We start from the raw sequence: 23,409 nt of genomic DNA, 5'->3' as shown, positions 1-23,409 counted from the left end.
CAGTGTATAAGGCTCGGGTAAAATAAGATGTTTTTAACACTTCCATTTGATATTTCCATCACTTTTTATAAGCAAGTTCAGTGAAAAGGTTTGTCTTATTTGTCAGGTCAATATTAGAGAAACGAAGTGATTTCTTTCCAAGGATGTACAGCTAATAATCTTGGTTAAACCTTCAATCTTGTTTTAAATGCTTTTCCATTGAAAATGATACCTCTCTTTCAGCTCCCCCATTTCTGAGAAGTATAAAATCTTATAATTTATTATTACCAAAGGGGAAAGGTGGGAGGAGGGATAAATTAACAGTTTGGAATGAACACATACACACTGCTATGTATAAAATAGATCATCAACAAGGAACTACTGCATAGCACAGGGAACTACACTCAACATTTTGCAATAACCTATAAGGGGAAATAATCTGAAAAAGAATAGATATTTTTATTGACATCATCTATCAATGACAGTTAAAGTGTAGCCTAAGGGAAGCTGGTGGTGAGTGCTTCTGACCCTGAAGACTTCAATCATCTAAAGTTTGGACTCTGCCTACTTCCCAAGGCCCTTAATGAACATATGTGTAGCCGTAGCTTAAAAACTTCCCCAGTTTGGGTTTCGGGGAGACACTGATTTTGAAAAAGCCCTGGTGTTCTCCTTACATGAATGGGACTCTTCCTACTGCTAAAACATGTCTGTCACACCCAGAGGATGGTATACCGTCTGATCGGGAAGAGTTTGGAAAAGGCATCTCATCTCCTCATCTCCTGGTGCTCGGGTTCACCCCTCCAGCGTCTTTACTAACAGTCTCCCCACTTGGAGATGTCAGCACTGTCAACATCCTGTTGCGTACAGTTTGGAATTTGTCCAGAGGATGAAGCGGAAGGATGAGGAACAATGAGAGACAAGTCCTAGGTGTTCAGACAGGCACATGTCACTCTAATTTCCAATCAGGAAGACGAATTGACCAAAGGCTAGGGTTGCCCATGGAAACAGTATAGGGCTTGAGGAAATCCCACTGCTTTGTGGCCAGTTCCCATAAACACGAGTTGAACAATGGAACTCAGGGGCAGTAAAATTCACAAAACTGCAGAGTTGAAAATATCCATCACTGAAAAATGTCTTGAGGAAAGTCAGAGAAAAGGACTTGTAAGCAAGGGAGAATGGCAGGAAAGGGATTTGAGGAGGTAGAAAGGACTCGCCATTAAGCACAAGAAAAGGAGCTGAACATTGCCAACATTGCAGTTGGCCAAAAAGGGTGTATGCGTTCTTTTCTGTATATATTCAAGAAAAGGGCATACACTTTTTTAGCCAACCAAACAGGTGGGCACTGGAAGTCAATACTACAAAAGATATCACTTCGCATCAGTCAGAAGAGCCATCCTCATAAAGCGTAAACAACAGAAATGCAGGACAGGGCAACGAGAAGAGGGAGCCCTGTGAGACTTATAGTGGAAATGTATATTGCCAACGGCCATTCTGGAGAAGTGTATTGTGTTTACTAAAGCATCTAAAAAATGAGCTACAGAGCATAGGGCACTTGCACTCATGGGCGTATATCTTGGGAAAAACAAAAATCGAGAGGACACAGGCACCCCAATGTTTACCCCCTCTCTGTTTAAAAGATCCTCGACTAGGATATAACTTAAATGTCTCTGGAGGGGAAAAATGGATAGAGATGTGGTACTTAGGTAGAGTGGAATATTATTCAGCCTGGAAATCAATGAAATATGGCCAGTTGTAACAACTCCGGAGGAGTTACGTATGATCATTCTAAGTGACAGAATTCAAAAAGAAAAAGACACATATCATAAGATATCACTTAAAGGTGGAATCCAAAATGGCTACACATGAAATAAATTACAAAACAAAAACATAGTCAAATATGTAGAAAACACGCATAAGGCTGCTAAACGGGAAAGGTGGGGAGGGGTGAGGCATCATCCAGGAGGTTGAAATTAGCAAAGATACCATTCCAAATACCAAACTGATAATCAACAAGGCCTACACGGTAGCTAAAAGAACTGCACTCAGCACACTCAAGTCACCGGAAAAGAATATATACGACTGGTAAGAATCTGAAAAAGAATTTATTGATGTCTCTCTGTACGCGAATCAAGTGGATGTACAGCAGCAAGAAACAGAGCTTTGAAAATCAGCTGTAACCAATATAGTAATAAATTGAAAAAAATAAACGACAGAGAGACAGAGAAAACCTCTTACAACTTTTCCTCAGGGACGGTGATGCAACATGGATTGAACACATCTAGACCCACAGCAGGATGAGACATAAGGCTGGAAACTGTTTGCGCTAAGAGAAATGTGAGGTTGGGTGAGGAAATGCACACCCTTTAAAGTAATACTACCTGGTACCCATTCAATGGGTCCCAAATCTGCAGGTTCAAGGGATCTTCCTACAGCTAAAACATGCATGGAAAACCCAGAGGACTGTACACCATGTGATCGGGAGATGTGTCTAAAATGCACCTCATTTATCCTCTCCTGGTGCTCCTGTTCACCATTCCAGCCACGCTACTTAGAATCTCCCCACTTGGAGAATCAGCACATTTAAACTTCTGTTTCACACATTTTGCAAATTGTGAGGAGGATGAACGGGAAGAGGGGGAACCAATGAGAGAAGAGTTGTAGGGGTTTGGACGGGCACATATCACTCTAATTTCCCATTAAGAATAAGAATTAAAGAAAGGCTCAGCCTGCCTCGCCGGAGCCAAAATAGGGCCTGAAGCAATCCTGCGGGTTTGAGGCCAGCTCACAAAAGAGCAACTTAAAAAATGGAGCTCAGGGTCACTGCAATTCACAAACCTGCAGAGTTATAAATGAAAACTAACGTCCAAAAATATGTTGAGGTAAGGCAAAGAAGAGGATCTGAATGCAAGACAGAATTGCAAGAAACAGATTTCAAGAGATAGATTGGACTCGTCTTTAACGCACATGAAAAGCGGCAGAATTTCGACAATGATGCAGTTGGCCCAAAAGGGCGTATGCGTTTTTTCCTGATTATATCCAGGAAAAAACGCATACGCACTTTATGGGCAACGAAGCAAGCAAGCAATGCAAATGTGCACAACAAAGAAGTCTCACTTCCCACCGGTCAAAAGGGCCATCCTAAAAATTTGTAAAAACCAGAAATGCAGGACAGGCCATGGAGAACAGGGAGCCTTTATACGCTGATGGGCAGTGTGTGAACTGCCGAGAGCCACTCTGGAGAAGTGTATGGTGGTTCCTAAATCATCTAAAAAACAGAGCTACAGAGCATAGGACACTTCCAATCATGGGAGTATATCTAGGGAAGTCTAAAAATCAACAAGACACAAGCACACCACAGTTTAGGGCTACTCTGTTTACAAGAACCTCAACTTCAGTACACCTTAAATATCCCAGGAAAGAGAACAATGGATAAAGAAGATGTGGTACTTATGTACAATGGAATATCTCTTCACCATGAAATCAATGTAATAAGGCTAGTAGAAGGATAAAGAGTGGATTTAGGTCCGATAATACTACTTGAAATAAGTCAAACAGAAAAAGAAACATATCATAAGATATCACTTATAGAGGGAGGGTAAATATGGCTGCACAAGAAATGAATTACAGAACAGAACAGTGTCTCACATTTAGAAAACACACTTATGTCAGCTTAAGGGGAAAGGAGAGGTGGGGTGATGCATAAAACCAGAGTTTGAAATTAGCACAGATACCGTTCAATAAACCAAATAGGTATTAGACAAGATCTACACCTTGCTCAATGAACTGGCCTCAACACACCCTATACACCGCAGAGAAATATATCTGAGGAATAAGAATCTTAAAACCCATGTATTGATATATCTCCATAAGGGAATCAAGTGTGTGCAGAGCGGCACAAACACAGCAGTGAAAAGGAGCTAAACCCCATTATAGAAATAAATTTTAAAAACAAAACGCTGAAACAATGAAAGAGAGAAAAATTCTTACAAAATTTGCTCAGGGGCTGTGATGCAACCTGGATTGACCACATATAAACCCACAGCTGGATAAGACATAAGGCTGGACACTTGGGGCTGACAGGATTGGTGAGCTTTGGTGAGCAACTGCCGAAAGTTTAATGCAATACTTCATGCTACTCAGTCCAAGGGTCCCAACACTCCAGGTTGAAGGGAATCTTCCTACAGCTAAACCATGCTTGGGAAACCCAGCGACTGGTATACCATATGATCGGGAAAGGTTTCTAAAACGCACCTCATTTTTCCTCTCCTGGGGCTCCGGATCGACATTCCAGCCGCTTTACTAACAACATCCCCACATGGAGTCAATGCCTTTAAGTTCTGGTATCGCACAGTCTGCAGTTAGTGCAGAGGATGAATGGGAATAGGGGGAACCAGTGAGAAACTAGCTGTAGCGGTTTCAATGGGCACATGTCACTCTAATATCACATCAGTAAGAAGAATTAACCAAAGGCACAGCAAGGTGCCCCAGAAGAAAAATAGGGCTTCAAGGAATCCTGTGGTTACGGGGCAAGACCACAAAAATAAGAGCTAAAAAATGGAGCTAAGGGCCACTGCAATTCAAAAACCTGCAGAGTTATAAAGGCCAACTTTTTTTAAAAAATATATTGAGGTAAGGCTATGAAGAGGCATTGTAAGCAAGGCAGAATTGCAGGAAACCGATTTCAGGAGATAGACTGGAATTGCATTGAAAACATATGAAGAGAGTCACAAACTCGACAATGATGCACTTGGCCAAAAAGGGCGTATGCGTTTTTTCCTGAATATATTCAGGAAAAAACGCATACGCCCTTTTTGGCCAACCAAGCAAGCTTGCAAAGGAAATCTGCACTACAATGAAGTCTCACATCCCCCTGGTCAAAAGGGCCATCTGAAAAAAGTGTAACATCCAGAAAGGCAGGACAGGCCATGGAGAACTGGGAGCCTTGTTATGCTGATGGGCGGGATGTAAATTGCCAACAACCACTTGGGAGAAGTGTATGGTGTTTCCTGAAACATCTAAAAAACAAAGCAACAGAGCCTAGGGCACTTCCACTTATGGTCCTATAGATTAGGGAATTTAAAATCAAAAAGACACAGCCACCCCAAAGTTTGGAACGGCTCTGTTTACAAGAACCTCGTTTACAGTACAAGTTCAACATCGCAGAAAGTGAAAAATGGATAAAGAAGTTGTGGTATTTACTTACAAAGCAATATCACTCAGCAATGAAATCTGTGTCATCAGGCCCTTAGCAGCACAATGAGTGGATTCAGGTATGATGATTCTAACTGAAATAAGTCACACAGAAAAAGAAACATCATAAGATATCAGTAATACACGGAATGTAAACTTGGCTACACAGGAACTGAATTACAGAACAGAACAGGGTCTCAAATTTAGAAAACCAACTTATGCTTGCTTAAGGGGAAAGGTGAGTTGGGGTGCTGCATAAAACCAGAGATTGAAATGAGCACAGATAAAGTTCCTTAAGCCAAATATGGAATAGACAAGAGCTACTCCTTGCTCAAAGAAATGGACTCAACACCGCATATTAAACGCCTAAGAATGTACCTGACTTGTAAGTATCTTAAAACCTATGGATTGCTATGTCTCCGAAAGAGAATCAAGCATGTGTACAGGGGCATAAACGCAGCAGTGATAGGATTGGAGAGGTTCGGTGAGCAAATGAAGACCCTTTGAAGTCATATTGCATGGTACCCATTCCATGGGTTTCAACTACCCAGGTTTAAGGTATTCTTCCTTCAGCTAAAACATGCATGTGGAACCTAGAGTATGATCAACCATGTGATCGGGAGACGTGTTCAAATATGTCTCAGTTTTCGTACCCTGGTACTCTGGTGCAACATTCCAGACGCTTTACTAACACTCTCCCGACTTGGAGAGTCAGTCCCTTTAACCTCCTGTTTGGCCCAGTTTGCAATTTCTGCGGAAGATGAACAGGAATAGCGAGAACCAATGAGAGACTAGCTGGAGGTGTCTGGACGGGCAAATTTAACTCTCATTTCCCACCAGGAAGAGGAATTAACCAAAGGCTCAGCGTGCCGTGCCGGAACCAGATTAGGACCTGAAGCCATCCTGCGGTGTTGCGGCCAGCTCACAAGAAAGCGAGTTGAAGAAAGGAGCTCAGGGGCACTGTAATTCACAAACCTGCAGAGTTATAAATGACAGCTATCGTCCAAAAATAGACTGAAGTAAGGCTGCCAAGAGGACTTGAAAGCAGGGCAGAATTACAGGAAACCGATTTCAGGAGGTAGACTGGAATTGCATTGAAAGCGTAGGAAAAGAGGCAGAACGTCCACAATGATGCACTTGGCCAAAAAGGGCGTATGCGTTTTTTCCTGAATATATTCAGGAAAAAACGCATACGCCCTTTTTGGCCAACCAAGCAAGCTTGCAAAGGAAATCTGCACTACAATGAAGTCTCACTTCCCCCCGGTCAAAAGGGCCATCTGAAAAAAGTGTAAAATCCAGAAAGGCAGGACAGGCCATGGAGAACTGGGAGCCTTGTTATGCTGATGGGCGGGATGTAAATTGCCAACAACCACTCCGGAGAAGTGTATGGTGTTTCCTGAAACATCTAAAAAGCAAAGCAACAGAACCTAGGGCACTTCCACTTATGGTCCTATAGCTTAGGGAAATTAAAATCAAAAAGACACAGCCACCCCAAAGTTTGGAACGGCTCTGTTTACAAGAACCTCGTTTACAGTACAAGTTCAACATCGCAGAAAGTGAAAAATGGAGAAAGCAGTTGTGGTATTTACTTACAAAGCAATATCACTCAGCAATGAAATCTGTGTCATCAGGCCCTTAGCAGCACAATGAGTGGATTCAGGTATGATGATTCTAACTGAAATAAGTCACACAGAAAAAGAAACATCATAAGATATCAGTAATACACGGAATGGAAACTTGGCTACACAGGAACTGAATTATAGAACAGAACAGGGTCTCAAATTTAGAAAAACAACTTATGCTTGCTTGAGGGGAAAGGTGAGTTGGGGTGCTGCATAAAACCAGAGATTGAAATGAGCACAGATAAAGTTCCTTAAGCCAAATATGGAATAGACAAGAGCTACTCCTTGCTCAACTAAATGGACTCAACACCGCATATTAAACTCCTAAGAATGTACCTGACTAGTAAGTATCTTAAAACCTATGGATTGCTATGTCTCTGAAAGACAATCAAGCATGTGTACAGGGGCATAAACGCAGCAGTGATAGGATTGGAGAGGTTCGGTGAGCAAATGAAGACCCTTTGAAAACATATTGCATGGTACCCATTCCACGGGTTTCAACTACCCAGGTTTTAGGTATTCTTCCTTCAGCTAAAACATGCATGTGGAACCCAGAGTATGATCAACCATGTGATCGGGAGACGTGTTCAAATATGTCTCAGTTTTCGTACCCTGGTACTCGGGTGCAACATTCCAGACGCTTTACTAACACTCTACCCACTTGGAGAGTCAGCGCCTTTAACCTCCTGTTTGGCCCAGTTTGCAATTTCTGCGGAAGATGAACAGGAATAGCGAGAACCAATGAGAGACTAGCTGGAGGTGTCTGGACGGGCAAATTTAACTCTCATTTCCCACCAGGAAGAGGAATTAACCAAAGGCTCAGCGTGCCGGGCCGGAACCAGATTAGGGCCTGAAGCCATCCTGCGGTGTTGCGGCCAGGTCACAAGAAAGCGAGTTGAAGAAAGGAGCTCAGGGGCACTGTAATTCACAAACCTGCAGAGTTATAAATGACAGCTATCGTCCAAAAATAGACTGAAGTAAGGCTGCCAAGAGGACTTGAAAGCGGGGCAGAATTGCAGGAAACCGATTTCAGGAGGTAGACTGGAATTGCATTGAAAGCATAGGAAAAGAGGCAGAACGTCCACAATGAAGCAGGAAAAACGATTCAGGAAAAAACGCATACGCCTTTTTTGGCCAACCAAGCAAGCTTGCAAAGGAAATCTGCACTACAAAGAAGTTTCACTTCCCCCCGGTCAAGAGGGCCATCTGAAAAAAGTGTAAAATCCAGAAAGGCAGGACAGGCCATGGAGAACTGGGAGCCTTGTTATGCTGATGGGCGGGATGTAAATTGCCAACAGACACTCAGGAGAAGTGTATGGTCTTTCCTGAAACATCTAAAAAACAAAGCAACAGAGCCTAGGGCACTTCCACTTATGATCCTATAGCTTAGGGAAATTAAAATCAAAAAGACACAGCCACCCCAAAGTTTGGGACGCCTCTGTTTACAAGAACCTCGTTTACCGTACAAGTTCAATATCACAGAAAGTGAAAAATGGATAAAGAACTTGTGGTACTTACGTACAATGCAGTATCACTCAGCAATGAAATCTATGTCATCAGGCCCGTAGCAGCATAATGAGTGGATTCAGGTACGATGATTCCAACTGAAATAAATCGCACAGGAAAAGAAACATCATAAGATATCACTAATACACGGAATGTAAACTTGCCTACACAGGAACTGCATTCCAAAACAGAACAGGGTCTCAAATTTAGAAAACCAACTTATGCTTGCTTAAGGGGAAAGGTGAGTTGGGGTGCTGCATAAAACCAGAGATTGAAATGAGCACAGATAAAGTTCCTTAAGCCAAATATGGAATAGACAAGAGCTACTCCTTGCTCAACGAAATGGACTCAAAACCCCATATTAAACGCCTAAGAATGTACCTGACTAGTAAGTATCTTAAAACCTATGGATTGCTATGTCTCCAAAAGAGAATCAAGCGTGTGTACAGGGGCATAAACGCAGCAGTGATAGGATTGGAGAGGTTCGGTGAGCAAATGAAGACCCTTTGAAGTCATATTGCATGGTACCCATTACACGGGTCTCAACTCTCCAGGTTTAAGGTATTCTTCCTTCAGCTAAAACATGCATGTGGAACCCAGAATATGATCAACCATGTGATCGGGAGACGTGTTCAAATATGTCTCAGTTTTCCTCCCCTGGTACTCGGGTGCAACATTCCAGATGCTCTACTAACACTCTCCCCACTTGGAGAGTCAGTCCCTTTAACCTCCTGTTTGGCCCAGTTTGCAATTTCTGCGGAAGATGAACAGGAATAGCGAGAACCAATGAGAGACTAGCTGGAGGTGTCTGGACGGGCAAATTTAACTCTCATTTCCCACCAGGAAGAGGAATTAACCAAAGGCTCAGCGTGCTGTGCCGGAACCAGATTAGGGCCTGAAGCCATCCTGCGGTGTTGCGGCCAGCTCACAAGAAAGCGAGTTGAAGAAAGGAGCTCAGGGGCACTGTAATTCACAAACCTGCAGAGTTATAAATGACAGCTATCGTCCAAAAATAGACTGAAGTAAGGCTGCCAAGAGGACTTGAAAGCGGGGCAGAATTGCAAGAAACCAATTTCAGGAGGTAGACTGGAATTGCATTGAAAGCATAGGAAAAGAGGCAGAACGTCCACAATGATGCACTTGGCCAAAAAGGGCGTATGCGTTTTTTCCTGAATATATTCAGGAAAAAACGCATACGCCCTTTTTGGCCAACCAAGCAAGCTTGCAAAGGAAATCTGCACTACAATGAAGTCTCACTTCCCCCCGGTCAAAAGGGCCATCTGAAAAAAGTGTAAAATCCAGAAAGGCAGGACAGGCCATGGAGAACTGGGAGCCTTGTTATGCTGATGGGCGGGATGTAAATTGCCAACAGACACTTGGGAGAAGTGTATGGTGTTTCCTGAAACATCTAAAAAACAAAGCAACAGAGGCTAGGGCACTGCCACTTATGGTCCTATAGCTTAGGGAAATTAAAATCAAAAAGACACAGCCACCCCAAAGTTTGGGACGCCGCTGTTTACAAGAACCTCGTTTACAGTACAAGTTCAACATCACAGAAAGTGAAAAATGGATAAAGAAGTTGTGGTATTTACTTACAAAGCAATATCACTCAGCAATGAAATCTGTGTCATCAGGCCCTTAGCAGCACAATGAGTGGATTCAGGTACGATGATTCTAACTGAAATAAGTCACACAGAAAAAGAAACATCATAAGATATCAGTAATACACGGAATGTAAACTTGGCTACACAGGAACTGAATTACAGAACAGAACAGGGTCTCAAATTTAGAAAACCAACTTATGCTTGCTTAAGGGGAAAGGTGAGTTGGGGTGCTGCATAAAACCAGAGATTGAAATGAGCACAGATAAAGTTCCTTAAGTCAAATATGGAATAGAGAAGAGCTACTCCTTGTTCAACGAAATGGACTCAACACCGCATATTAAACGCCTAAGAATGTACCTGACTATTAAGTATCGTAAAACCTATGGATTGCTATGTCTCCAAAAGAGAATCAAGCATGTGTACAGGGGCATAAACGCAGCAGTGATAGGATTGGAGAGGTTCGGTGAGCAAATGAAGACCCTTTGAAGTCATATTGCATGGTACCCATTACACGGGTCTCAACTCTCCAGGTTTAAGGTATTCTTCCTTCAGCTAAAACATGCATGTGGAACCCAGAGTATGATCAACCATGTGAACGGGAGACGTGTTCAAATATGTCTCAGTTTTCCTCCCCTGGTACTCGGGTGCAACATTCCAAACGCTTTACTAACACTCTCCCCACTTGGAGAGTCAGCGCCTTTAACCTCCTGTTTGGCACAGTTTGCAATTTCTGTGGAAGATGAACAGGAATAGCGAGAACCAATGAGAGGCTAGCTGGAGGTGTCTGGACGGGCAAATTTAACTCTCATTTCCCACCAGGAAGAGGAAATAACCAAAGGCTCAGCGTGCTGTACCGGAACCAGATTAGGGCCTGAAGCCATCCTGCGGTGTTGCGGCCAGCTCAAAGAAAGCAAGTTGAAGAAAGGAGCTCAGGGGCACTGTAATTCACAAACCTGCAGAGTTATAAATGACAGCTATCGTCCAAAAATAGACTGAAGTAAGGCTGCCAAGAGGACTTGAAAGCGGGGCAGAATTGCAGGAAACCGATTTCAGGAGGTAGACTGGAATTGCATTGAAAGCATAGGAAAAGAGGCAGAACGTCCACAATGATGCACTTGGCCAAAAAGGGCGTATGCGTTTTTTCCTGAATATATTCAGGAAAAAACGCATATGCGCTTTTTGGCCAACCAAGCAAGCTTGCAAAGGAAATCTGCACTACAATGAAGTCTCACTTCCCCCCGGTCAAAAGGGCCATCTGAAAAAAGTGTAAAATCCAGAAAGGCAGGACAGGCCATGGAGAACTGGGAGCCTTGTTATGCTGATGGGCGGGATGTAAATTGCCAACAACCACTCGGGAGAAGTGTATGGTGTTTCCTGAAACATCTAAAAAACAAAGCAACAGAGCCTAGGGCACTTCCACTTATGGTCCTATAGCTTAGGGAAATTAAAATCCAAAAGACACAGCCACCCCAAAGTTTGGAACGGCTCTGTTTACAAGAACCTCGTTTACAGTACAAGTTCAACATCGCAGAAAGTGAAAAATGGATAAAGAAGTTGTGGTATTTACTTACAAAGCAATATCACTCAGCAATGAAATCTGTGTCATCAGGCCCTTAGCAGCACAATGAGTGGATTCAGGTATGATGATTCTAACTGAAATAAGTCACACAGAAAAAGAAACATCATAAGATATCAGTAATACACGGAATGGAAACTTGGCTACACAGGAACTGAATTACAGAACAGAACAGGGTCTCAAATTTAGAAAACCAACTTATGCTTGCTTAAGGGGAAAGGTGAGTTGGGGTGCTGCATAAAACCAGAGATTGAAATGAGCACAGATAAAGTTCCTTAAGCCAAATATGGAGAAGACAAGAGCTACTCCTTGCTCAACGAAATGGACTCAACACCGCATATTAAACGCCTAAGAATGTACCTGACTAGTAAGTATCTTAAAACCTATGGATTGCTATGTCTCCGAAAGAGAATCAAGCATGTGTACAGGGGCATAAACGCAGCAGTGATAGGATTGGAGAGGTTCGGTGAGCAAATGAAGACCCTTTGAAGTCATATTGCATGCTACCCATTCCACGGGTTTCAACTACCCAGGTTTAAGGTATTCTTCCTTCAGCTAAAACATGCATGTGGAACCTAGAGTATGATCAACCATATGATAGGGAGACGTGTTCATATATGTCTCAGTTTTTGTACCCTGGTATTCGGGTGCAACATTCCAGACACTTTTCTAACACTCTCCCCACTTGGAGAGTCAGCGCCTTTAACCTCCTGTTTGGCCCAGTTTGCAATTTCTGCGGAAGATGAACAGGAATAGCGAGAACCAATGAGAGACTAGCTGGAGGTGTCTGGATGGGCAAATTTAACACTCACATCCCACCAGGAAGAGGAATTAACCAAAGGCTCAGCGTGCCGTGCCGGAACCAGATTAGGGCCTGAAGCCATCCTGCGGTGTTGCGGCCAGCTCACAAGAAAGCGAGTTGAAGAAAGGAGCTCAGGGGCACTGTAATTCACAAACCTGCAGAGTTATAAATGACAGCTATCGTCCAAAAATAGACTGAAGTAAGGCTGCCAAGAGGACTTGAAAGCGGGGCAGAATTGCAGGAAACCGATTTCAGGAGGTAGACTGGAATTGCATTGAAAGCATAGGAAAAGAGGCAGAACGTCCACAATGATGCACTTGGCCAAAAAGGGCGTATGCGTTTTTTCCTGAATATATTCAGGAAAAAACGCATACGCCCTTTTTGGCCAACCAAGCAAGCTTGCAAAGGAAATCTGCACTACAATGAAGTCTCACTTCCCCCCGGTCAAAAGGGCCATCTGAAAAAAGTGTAAAATCCAGAAAGGCAGGACAGGCCATGGAGAACTGGGAGCCTTGTTATGCTGATGGGCGGGATGTAAATTGCCAACAGACACTCAGGAGAAGTGTATGGTGTTTCCTGAATCATCTAAAAAACAAAGCAACAGAGCCTAGGGCACTGCCACTTATGGTCCTATAGCTTAGGGAAATTAAAATCAAAAAGACACAGCCACCCCAAAGTTTGGCACGCCTCTGTTTACAAGAACCTCGTTTACAGTACAAGTTCAACATCGCAGAAAGTGAAAAATGGATAAAGAAGTTGTGGTATTTACTTACAAAGCAATATCACTCAGCAATGAAATCTATGTCATCAGGCCCTTAGCAGCACAATGAGTGGATTCAGGTATGATGATTCTAACTGAAATAAGTCACACAGAAAAAGAAACATCATAAGATATCAGTAATACACGGAATGTAAACTTGGCTACACAGGAACTGAATTACAGAACAGAACAGGGTCTCAAATTTAGAAAACCAACTTATGCTTGCTTAAGGGGAAAGGTGAGTTGGGGTGCTGCATAAAACCAGAGATTGAAATGAGCACAGATAAAGTTCCTTAAGCCAAATATGGAATAGACAAGAGCTACTCCTTGCTCAACGAAATGGACTCAACACCGCATATTAAACGCCTAAGAATGTACCTGACTAGTAAGTATCTTAAAACCTATAGATTGCTATGTCTCCGAAACAGAATCAAGCATGTGTACAGGGGCATAAACGCAGCAGTGATAGGATTGGAGAGGTTCGGTGAGCAAATGAAGACCCTTTGAAGTCATATTGCATGGTACCCATTCCACGGGTTTCAACTACCCAGGTTTTAGGTATTCTTCCTTCAGCTAAAACATGCATGTGGAACCCAGAGTATGATCAACCATGTGATCGGGAGACGTGTTCAAATATGTCTCAGTTTTCGTACCCTGGTACTCGGGTGCAACATTCCAGACGCTTTACTAACACTCTCCCCACTTGGAGAGTCAGTCCCTTTAACCTCCTGTTTGGCCCAGTTTGCAATTTCTGCGGAAGATGAACAGGAATAGCGAGAACCAATGAGAGACTAGCTGGAGGTGTCTGGATGGGCAAAGTTAACTCTCATTTCCCACCAGGAAGAGGAATAACCAAAGGCTCAGCGTGCCGTGCCAGAACCAGATTAAAGCCTGAAGACATCCTCCGGTGTTGCGGCCAGCTCAAAAGAAAGCGAGTTGAAGAAAGGAGCTCAAGGGCACTGTAATTCACAAACATGCAGAGTTATAAATGACAGATATCGTCCAAAAATAGACTGAAGTAAGGCTGCCAAGAGGACTTGAAAGCGGGGCAGAATTGCAGGAAACCGATTTCAGGAGGTAGACTGGAATTGCATTGAAAGCATAGGAAAAGAGGCAGAACGTCCACAATGATGCACTTGGCCAAAAAGGGCGTATGCGTTTTTTCCTGAATATATTCAGGAAAAAACGCATACGCCCTTTTTGGCCAACCAAGCAAACTTGCAAAGGAAATCTGCACTACAATGAAGTCTCACTTCTCCCCGGTCAAAAGGGCCATCTGAAAAAAGTGTAAAATCCAGAAAAGCAGGACAGGCCATGGAGAACTGGGAGCCTTGTTATGCTGATGGGCGGGATGTAAATTGCCAACAGACACTCAGGAGAAGTGTATGGTGTTTCCTGAAACATCTAAAAAACAAAGCAACAGAGCCTAGGGCACTTCCACTTATGGTCCTATAGCTTAGGGAAATTAAAATCAAAAAGACACAGCCACCCCAAAGTTTGGGACGCCTCCGTTTACAAGAACCTCGTTTACCGTACAAGTTCAATATCACAGAAAGTGAAAAATGGATAAAGAACTTGTGGTACTTACGTACAATGCAGTATCACTCAGCAATGAAATCTATGTCATCAGGCCCATAGCAGCATAATGAGTGGATTCAGGTACGATGATTCTAACTGAAATAAATCACACAGGAAAAGAAACATCATAAGATATCACTAATACACGGAATGTAAACTTGGCTACACAGGAACTGCATTCCAAAACAGAACAGGGTCTCAAATTTAGAAAACCAACTTATGCTTGCTTAAGGGGAAAGGTGAGTTGGGGTGCTGCATAAAACCAGAGATTGAAATGAGCACAGATAAAGGTCCTTAAGCCAAATATGGAATAGACAAGAGCTACTCCTTGCTCAACGAAATGGACTCAACACCGCATATTAAACGCCTAAGAATGTACCTGACTAGTAAGTATCTTAAAACCTATGGATTGCTATGTCTCCGAAGGAGAATCAAGCATGTGTACAGGGGCATAAACGCAGCAGTGAAAGGATTGGAGAGGTTCGGTGAGCAAATGAAGACCCTTTGAAGTCATATTACATGGTACCCATTCCACGGGTTTTAACTACCCAGGTTTCAGGTATTCTTCCTTCAGCTAAAACATGCATGTGGAACCCAGAGTATGATCAACTGTGTGAACGGGAGATGTGTTCAAATATGTCTCAGTTTTCCTCCCCTGGTACTCGAGTGCAACATTCCAGACGCTTTACTAACACTCTCCCCACTTCGAGAGTCAGCACCTTTAACCTCCTGTTTGGCCCAGTTTGCAATTTCTGCGGAAGATGAACAGGAATAGGGAGAACCAATGGGAGACTAGCTGGAGGTGTCTGGACGGGCAAATTTAACTCTCATTTCCCACCAGGAAGAGGAATTAACCAAAGGCTCAGCGTGCCGTGCCGGAACCAGATTAGGGCCTGAAGCCATCCTGCGGTGTTGCGGCCAGCTCAAAAGAAAGCGAGTTGAAGAAAGGAGCTCAGGGGCACTGTAATTCACAAACCTGCAGAGTTATAAATGACAGCTATCGTCCAAAAATATACTGAAGTAAGGCTGCCAAGAGGACTTGAAAGCGGGGCAGAATTGCAGGAAACCGATTTCAGGAGGTAGACTGGAATTGCATTGAAAGCATAGGAAAAGAGGCAGAACGTCCACAATGATGCACTTGGCCAAAAAGGGCGTATGCGTTTTTTTCCTGAATATATTCAGGAAAAAACGCATACGCCCTTTTTGGCCAACCAAGCAAGCTTGCAAAGGAAATCTGCACTACAATGAAGTCCCACTTCCCCCCGGTCAAAAGGGTCATCTGAAAAAAGTGTAAAATCCAGAAAGGCAGGACAGGCCATGGAGAACTGGGAGCCTTGTTATGCTGATGGGCGGGATGTAAATTGCCAACAGACACTCAGGAGAAGTGTATCCTGTTTCCTGAAACATCTAAAAAACAAAGCAACAGAACCTAGGCCACTTCCACTTATGGTCCTATAGCTTAGGGAAATTAAAATCAAAAAGACACAGCCACCCCAAAGTTTGGAATGGCTCTGTTTACAAGAACCTCGTTTACAGTACAAGTTCAACATCGCAGAAAGTGAAAAATGGATAAAGAAGTTGTGGTATTTACTTACAAAGCAATATCACTCAGCAATGAAATCTATGTCATCAGGCCCTTAGCAGCACAATGAGTGGATTCAGGTATGATGATTCTAACTGAAATAAGTCACACAGAAAAAGAAACATCATAAGATATCAGTAATACACGGAATGTAAACTTGGCTACACAGGACCTGAATTACAGAACAGAACAGGGTCTCAAATTTAGAAAACCAACTTATGCTTGCTTAAGGGGAAAGGTGAGTTGGGGTGCTGCATAAAACCAGAGATTGAAATGAGCACAGATAAAGCTCCTTAAGCCAAATATGGAATAGACAAGAGCTACTCCTTGCTCAACGAAATGGACTCAACACCCCATATTAAACGCCTAAGAATGTACCTGACTTGTAAGTATCTTAAAACCTATGGATTGCTATGTCTCCGAAAGAGAATCAAGCGTGTGTACAGGGGCATAAACGCAGCAGTGATATGATTGGAGAGGTTCGGTGAGCAAATGAAGACCCTTTGAAGTCATATTGCATGGTACCCATTCCACGGGTTTCAACTACCCAGGTTTTAGGTATTCTTCCTTCAGCTAAAACATGCATGTGGAACCCAGAGTATGATCAACTGTGTGAACGGGAGACGTGTTCAAATATGTCTCAGTTTTCCTCCCCTGGTACTCGGGTGCAACATTCCAGACGCTTTACTAACACTCTCCCCACTTGGAGAGTCAGCACCTTTAACCTCCTGTTTGGCCCAGTTTGCAATTTCTGCGGAAGATGAACAGGAATAGGGAGAACCAATGGGAGACTAGCTGGAGGTGTCTGGACGGGCAAATTTAACTCTCATTTCCCACCAGGAAGAGGAATTAACCAAAGGCTCAGCGTGCCGTACCGGAACCAGATTAGGGCCTGAAGCCATCCTGCGGTGTTGCGGCCTGCTCACAAGAAAGCGAGTTGAAGAAAGGATCTCAGGGGCACCTTAATTCACAAACCTGCAGAGTTATAAATGACAGCTATCGTCCAAAAATAGACTGAAGTAAGGCTGCCAAGAGAACTAGAAAGCGGGGCAGAATTGCAGGAAACCGATTTCAGGAGGTAGACTGGAATTGCATTGAAAGCATAGGAAAAGAGGCAGAACGTCCACAATGATGCACTTGGCCAAAAAGGGCGTATGCGTTTTTTCCTGAATATATTCAGGAAAAAACGCATACGCCCTTTTTGGCCAACCAAGCAAGCTTGCAAAGGAAATCTGCACTACAATGAAGTCTCACTTCCCCCCGGTCAAAAGGGCCATCTGAAAAAAGTGTAAAATCCAGAAAGGCAGGACAGGCCATGGAGAACTGGGAGCCTTGTTATGCTGATGGGCGGGATGTAAATTGCCAACAGACACTCGGGAGAAGTGTATGGTGTTTCCTGAAACATCTAAAAAACAAAGCAACAGAGCCTAGGGCACTTTCACTTATGGTCCTATAGCTTAGGGAAATTAAAATCAAAAAGACACAGCCACCCCAAAGTTTGGGATGCCTCTGTTTACAAGAACCTCGTTTACAGTACAAGTTCAATATCACAGAAAGTGAAAAATGGATAAAGAAGTTGTGGTACTCACGTACAATGCAATATCACTCAGCAATGAAATCTATGTCACCAGGCCCGTAGCAGCACAATGAGTGGATTCGGGTATGGTGATTCTAACTGAAATAAGTCACACAGAATAAGAAACATCAAAAAATATCACTAAAGATGGAATGAAAACTTGGCTACAGAGGAACTGAATTACAAAACAAAACAGGGTCTCAAATTTAGAAAACCAACTTATGCTGGCTTAAGTGGAAAGGTGAGTTGGGGTGCTGCATAAAACCAGAGATTGAAATGAGCACAGATAAAGTTCCTTAAGCCAAATATGGAATGGACAAGAGCTACTCCTTGCTCAACGAAATGGACTCAACACCGCATATTAAACGCCTAAGAATATACCTGACTAGTAAGTATCTTAAAACCTATGGATTGCTATGTCTCCAAAAGAGAATCAAGCGTGTGTACAAGGGTCATAAACGCAGCAGTGATAGGATTGGAGAGATTCGGTGAGCAAATGAAGACCCTTTGAAGTCATATTGCATGGTACCCATTCCACGGGTCTCAACTCTCCAGGTTTAAGGTATTCTTTCTTCAGCTAAAACATGCATGTGGAACCTAGAGTATGATCAACCGTGTGAACGGGAGACGTGTTCAAATATGTCTCAGTTTTCCTCCCCTGGTACTCGGGTGCAACATTCCAGACGCTTTACTAACACTCTCCCCACTTGGAGAGTCAGCGCCTTTAACCTCCTGTTTGGCACAGTTTGCAATTTCTGCGGAAGATGAACAGGAATAGCGAGAACCAATGAGAGACTAGCTGGAGGTGTCTGGACGGGCAAATTTAACTCTCATTTCCCACCAGGAAGAGGAATTAACCAAAGGCTCAGTGTGCCGTGCCGGAACCAGATTAGGGCCTGAAGCCATCCTGCGGTGTTGCGGCCAGGTCACAAGAAAGCGAGTTGAAGAAAGGAGCTCAGGGGCACTGTAATTCACAAACCTGCAGAGTTATAAATGAGAGCTATCGTCCAAAAATAGACTGAAGTAAGGCTGCCAAGAGGACTTGAAAGCGGGGCAGAATTGCAGGAAACCGATTTCAGGAGGTAGACTGGAATTGCATTGAAAGCATAGGAAAAGAGGCAGAACGTCCACAATGATGCACTTGGCCAAAAAGGGCGTATGCGTTTTTTCCTGAATATATTCAGGAAAAAACGCATACGCCCTTTTTGGCCAACCAAGCAAGCTTGCAAAGGAAATCTGCACTACAATGAAGTCTCACTTCCCCCCGGTCAAAAGGGCCATCTGAAAAAAGTGTAAAATCCAGAAAGGCAGGACAGGCCATGGAGAACTGGGAGCCTTGTTATGCTGATGGGCGGGATGTAAGTTGCCAACAGCCACTCGGGAGAAGTGTATGGTGTTTCCTGAAACATCTAAAAAACAAAGCAACAGAGCCTAGGGCACTTCCACTTATGGTCCTATAGCTTAGGGGAATTAAAATCAAAAAGACACAGCCACCCCAAAGTTTGGGACGCCTCTGTTTACAAGAACCTCGTTTACCGTACAAGTTCAATATCACAGAAAGTGAAAAATGGATAAAGAACTTGTGGTACTGACGTACAATGCAGTATCACTCAGCAAAAAAATCTATGTCATCAGGCCCTTAGCAGCACAATGAGTGGATTCAGGTACTATGATTCTAACTGAAATAAGTCACACAGAAAAAGAAACATCATAAGATATCACTAATCCACGGAATGTAAACTTGGCTATACAGGAACTGAATTCCAAAACAGAACAGGGTCTCAAATTTAGAAAACAAACTTATGCTTGCTTAAGGGTAAAGGTGAGTTGGGGTGCTGCATAAAACCAGAGATTGAAATGAGCACAGATAAAGTTCCTTAAGCCAAATATGGAATAGACAAGAGCTACTCCTTGCTCAACGAAATGGACTCAACACCCCATATTAAACGCCTAAGAATGTACATGACTAGTAAGTATCTTAAAACCTATGGATTGCTATGTCTCCAAAAGAGAATCAAGCGTGTGTACAGGGGCATAAACGCAGCAGAGATACGACTGGAGAGATTCAGTGACCAAATGAAGACCCTTTGAAGTCATATTGCATGGTACCCATTACACGGGTCTCAACTCTCCAGGTTTAAGGTATTCTTCCTTCAGCTAAAACATGCATGTGGAACCCAGAGTATGATCAACCGTGTGATCGGGAGACGTGTTCAAATATGTCTCAGTTTTCGTACCCTGGTACTTGGGTGCAACATTCCAGACGCTTTACTAACACTCTCCCCACTTGGAGAGTCAGCGCCTTTAACCTCCTGTTTGGCACAGTTTGCAATTTCTGCGGAAGATGAACAGGAATAGCGAGAACCAATGAGAGACTAGCTGGAGGTGTCTGGACGGGCAAATTTAACTCTCATTTCCCACCAGGAAGAGGAATTAACCAAAGGCTCAGTGTGCCGTGCCGGTACCAGATTAGGGCCTGAAGACATCTTGCGGTGTTGCGGCCAGGTCACAAGAAAGCGAGTTGAGGAAAGGAGCTCAGGGGCACTGTAATTCACAAACCTGCAGAGTTATAAATGACAGCTATCGTCCAAAAATAGACTGAAGTAAGGCTGCCAAGAGGACTTGAAAGCGGGGCAGAATTGCAGGAAACCGATTTCAGGAGGTAGACTGGAATTGCATTGAAAGCATAGGAAAAGAGGCAAAACGTCCACAATGATGCACTTGGCCAGAAAGGGCGTATGCGTTTTTTCCTGAATATATTCAGGAAAAAACGCATACGCCCTTTTTGGCCAACCAAGCAAGCTTGCAAAGGAAATCTGCACTACAATGAAGTCTCACTTCCCACGGGTCAAAAGGGCCATCTTAAAAAAGTGTAAAATCCAGAAAGGCAGAACAGGCCATGGAGAACTGGGAGCCTTGTTATGCTGATGGGCGGGATGTAAATTGCCAACAGACACTCGGGAGAAGTGTATAGTGTTTCCTGAAACATCTAAAAAACAAAGCAACAGAGCCTAGGGCACTTCCACTTATGGTCCTATAGCTTAGGGAAATTAAAATCAAAAAGACACAGCCACCCCAAAGTTTGGAACGGCTCTGTTTACAAGAACCCCGTTTTCAGTACAAGTTCAACATCTCAGAAAGTGAAAAATGGATAAAGAAGTTGTGGTATTTACTTACAAAGCAATATCACTCAGCAATGAAATCTATGTCACCAGGTCCTTAGCAGCACAATGAGTGGATTCAGGTATGATGATTCTAACTGAAATAAGTCACACAGAAAAAGAAACATCATAAGATATCAGTAATACACGGAATGTAAACTTGGCTACACAGGAACTGAATTACAGAACAGAACAGGGTCTCAAATTTAGAAAACCAACTTATGCTTGCTTAAGGGTAAAGGTGAGTAGGGGTGCTGCATAAAAACAGAGATTGAAATGAGCACAGATAAAGTTCCTTAAGCCAAATATGGAATAGACAAGAGCTACTCCTTGCTCAACGAAATGGACTCAACACCCCATATTAAACGCCTAAGAATGTACCTGACTAGTAAGTATCTTAAAACCTATGGATTGCTATGTCTCCGAAAGAGAATGAAGCATGTGTACAGGGGCATAAACGCAGAAGTGATGGGATTGCAGAGGTTCGGTGAGCAAATGAAGACCCTTTGAAGTCATATTGCATGGTACCCATTCCACGGGTTTCAACTACCCAGGTTTAAGGTATTCTTCCTTCAGCTAAAACATGCATGTGGAACCCAGAGTATGATCAACCATGTTAACGGGAGACGTGTTCAAATATGTCTCAGTTTTCGTACCCTGGTACTCGGGTGCAACATTCCAGACGCTTTACTAACAGTCTCCCGACTTGGAGAGTCAGTCCCTTTAACCTCCTGTTTGGCCCAGTTTGTAATTTCTGCGGAAGATGAACAGGAATAGCGAGAACCAATGAGAGACTAGCTGGAGGTGTCTGGACGGGCAAATTTAACTCTCATTTCCCACCAGGAAGAGGAATTAACCAAAGGCTCAGCGTGCCGTGCGGGAACCAGATTAGGGCCTGAAGCCATCCTGCGGTGTGGCGGCCAGGTCACAAGAAAGCGAGTTGAAGAAAGGAGCTCAGGGGCACTGTAATTCACAAACCTGCAGAGTTATAAATGACAGCTATCGTCCAAAAATAGACTGAAGTAAGGCTGCCAAGAGGACTTGAAAGCGGGGCAGAATTGCAGGAAACCGATTTCAGGAGGTAGACTGGAATTGCATTGAAAGCATAGGAAAAGAGGCAGAACGTCCACAATGATGCACTTGGCCAAAAAGGGCGTATGCGTTTTTTCCTGAATATATTCAGGAAAAAACGCATACGCCCTTTTTGGCCAACCAAGCAAGCTTGCAAAGGAAATCTGCACTACAATGAAGTCTCACTTCCCCCCGGTCAAAAGGGCCATCTGAAAAAAGTGTAAAATCCAGAAAGGCAGGACAGGCCATGGAGAACTGGGAGCCTTGTTATGCTGATGGGCGGGATGTAAATTGCCAACAGCCACTCGGGAGAAGTGTATGGTGTTTCCTGAAACATCTAAAAAACAAAGCAACAGAGCCTAGGGCACTTCCACTTATGGTCCTATAGCTTAGGGAAATTAATATCAAAAAGACACAGCAACCCCAAAATTTGGGACGGCTCTTTTTACAGGAATCTCTTCTACGGCACAAGTTAAATATCCCAGAGAGCAAATAATGGATAAAGAAGTTGCGGTACTTCTGTACAACAGAATACCACTCAGCAATGAAATCTATGTCACCAGGCCCGTACCAGCATAATGAGTGCATTGAGGCACGATGATTCTAAGTGAAATAAGTCACACAGAAAAAGAAACATCATAAGGTATCACTAATACACGGAATGTGAACTTGGCTACACATGAACTGAATTACAAAACAGAACAGGGTCTCAAGTTTAGAAAACCAACTTATGCCTGCTTAAGGGGGAAGGTGAGTTGGGGTGCTGCATAAAAGCAGAGTTTGAAATTAGCACAGATACCGTTCCATAAGCCAAATATGTAATAGACAAGAGCTACCCCTTGCTCAACGAAATGGATTCAACAATGAGGTATCACCTCACACCTGGTAGAATAGGCATCATTGAAAATCTACAAACAAAAAATGCTGGAAAGGGTGTGGAGAAAAGGAACCCTCTTCCACTATTGTTGGGAATATAAATTGATACAGTCATTATGGAGAACAATATGGAATTTCTTAAGAAACTAACAATAGAATTACCATATGATACAGCAATCCCAGTACTGGACATATACCCAGACAAAACCATAAATCAAAAAGAGTCATTCACCGCAATGTTCATTGCATCACTATTTACAATATCGAGGTAATGGAAGCAACCTAAATGCCCACAGACAGACGAATGCATAAAGCTGTGGTACATATATAAAATGGAATATTACTAAGCCATGAAAAGGAATGAAATTGGGTCATTTGTAGAGACGTCGATGGATCTAGAGACTGTCATACAGAGTGAAGTAAGTCAGAAAGAGAAAAAAAATCTTGTATATTCATGCATATATGTGGAACCTAGAAAAACTGTACAGATTAACCATTTTGCAAGGCATAAATAGAGCAACAGATG

At 43.2% G+C, this 23,409-nt stretch overlaps 1 long non-coding RNA gene across 6 annotated transcripts in view; it reads right to left on the bottom strand.

Moving 5' to 3' along the window:
* Nucleotides 1–23,409, bottom strand: part of LOC307181392 — a 210,037-nt gene that overhangs the window by 109,092 nt on the left and 77,536 nt on the right. The window contains exon 3 of one of the 6 annotated variants that reach the window (XR_013826646.1): nucleotides 9,961–9,975. The exons of 3 other annotated variants lie outside the window; for them this stretch is intronic. This is a non-coding gene — a long non-coding RNA (uncharacterized lncRNA). Of the gene's footprint in view, nucleotides 1–9,960; nucleotides 9,976–17,859; nucleotides 17,875–20,989; nucleotides 21,035–23,409 lie in introns of those variants that run through there. 2 more of the 6 variants (XR_013826647.1, XR_013826648.1) reach the window with 2 other exon arrangements.

This window comes from Stenella coeruleoalba (genome assembly GCF_951394435.1).
Source record: "Stenella coeruleoalba genome assembly, contig: scaffold_230, whole genome shotgun sequence".
NCBI classification, from domain to species: domain Eukaryota; kingdom Metazoa; phylum Chordata; class Mammalia; order Artiodactyla; family Delphinidae; genus Stenella; species Stenella coeruleoalba.
The sequence above is the reverse complement of the archived record's forward strand: the minus strand, read 5'-3'. Positions and strand labels throughout refer to the sequence as shown.